A 1,820-nucleotide genomic window follows, 5' to 3' on the forward strand; every position below is an offset into this window, starting at 1 on the left:
CGTCGGCGCGGCCCACAGTCCCGGCGCGCCGCCGCCACAGCCGGTGCCGCGCCGCCGCGCCGCCACCATCGCGATCGCGCCCGGCTGACGTCACCCATGCCCGACAGGTCACGTGACCGCGCCGCGCGGAATGTGGCGCGGTCTGCAGCGACGTGCAAGGCCGGGGAGGGGGGAGGAGGCTAAGTCGCGCATGGCGTGCTGGACCGCGGCGCTGTCACCCCCGTGTCGCGGAGGAGCCGCACCCGGGCGTCTGCCCCTCTGGCAGCTGCCTCGCCCACCCGGAACTGAGCTCAGCCCCGCCCGTTCAGCAGTCAGCGGCCTCAGCCCTGCCTCCGCCGGCTCTTTCGGTAGCTCCAACACAACTTAGCTCGGTTCTTCTAATAGAATCAGCGTCCCCTCTGCCCAGCTGCCTACAGCTCCAGCTTTACTCGAGTTCCTCCGCGGCTCCAGTTTCAGCTGAAGAGCGGTATTCGGGGCTTGCCTACATCCGTGTCGACCGCAATAGGTTCCCCATCAGGGAAGAGTTGATTACTGGGTGAGCTGAAGGCTTGTGGCGTTTTGGAATCTTCCTTATCTACAGACAACTTCCAGCGGAGCGGGAATATCCTCTCCCTCATTCAAAGCCAAGCTCGGCGTCATGACGCACCTGTTCGTGATTGCAAGAGAGGTTAAAATTTGTGGCGGAGCCCTGGGTCTAACGATCAATGACGTCAGAGCCCTGTGGTCTCATGTCCAGATGAAAAGTAACTTCGTCACACACGGGCAATCTACTCACCATCATTGTCACGAATGTGATTTAATCGAGTCACCGTTTCTCGCCTCACACAAACAGGTACTACAACCCCCGCTTTATGTGAGCCACGTAAATCATATTCTAGGTGTGTGGACACGTGCATTCAGCCCTAGACGCTTACTTCAAGAGTGCATTTTTCAGCCCAGCCCGCAGCTCCACGATTGAGCGGCCAGATACCACTGGAGCGACCGACCTCCGGGACACCCTCATAGCGGCCAGACACCACTGGAGCGACCGACCTCCGGGACACCCTCATAGCGGCCAGATACCAGTGGAGCGACCGACCTCCGGGACACCCTCATAGCGGCCAGACACCAATGGAGCGACCGACCTCCGGGACACCCTCATAGCGGCCAGACGCCAGTGGAGCGACCGACCTCCGGGACACCTTCATAGCGGCCAGACACCAGTGGAGCGACCGACCTCCGGGACACCCTCATAGCGGCCAGACACCAGTGGAGCGACCGACCTCCGGGACACCCTCATAGCGGCCAGACACCAGTGGAGCGACCGACCTCCGGGACACCCTCATAGCGGCCAGATACCAATGGAGCGACCGACCTCCGGGACACCCTCATAGCGGCCAGATACCAGTGGAGCGACCCACCTCCGGGACACCCTCATAGCGGCCAGATACCAATGGAGCGACCGACCTCCGGGACACCCTCATAGCGGCCAGATACCAGTGGAGCGACCGACCTCCGGGACACCCTCATAGCGGCCAGACACCAGTGGAGCGACCGACCTCCGGGACACCCTCATAGCGGCCAGACACCAGTGGAGCGACCGACCTCCGGGACACCCTCATAGCGGTAAGCAGTCCAGTTCACTTCCACTCACAGCTCTCCTACCAACCCCTGTCTCCACCAATCATGCTACATAATTATTCCGCGCGTCCCAAACAAATCAAGCGCCGACCGCTCTACTCACAACTTCCGCGAACGACAAACGCCTCGGTTCAGACACTGAGGTGGCACAACGAGGAATGATGAAGGTAGGAAGCACCTTAACCGAAAAAGGATAGTCC

The sequence above is a fragment of the Pollicipes pollicipes genome, unplaced genomic scaffold, assembly GCF_011947565.3.
Source record: "Pollicipes pollicipes isolate AB1234 unplaced genomic scaffold, Ppol_2.1 Scaffold_4740;HRSCAF=5597_pilon_pilon_pilon, whole genome shotgun sequence".
In the NCBI taxonomy this organism is placed as follows: Eukaryota; Metazoa; Arthropoda; class Thecostraca; order Pollicipedomorpha; family Pollicipedidae; genus Pollicipes; species Pollicipes pollicipes.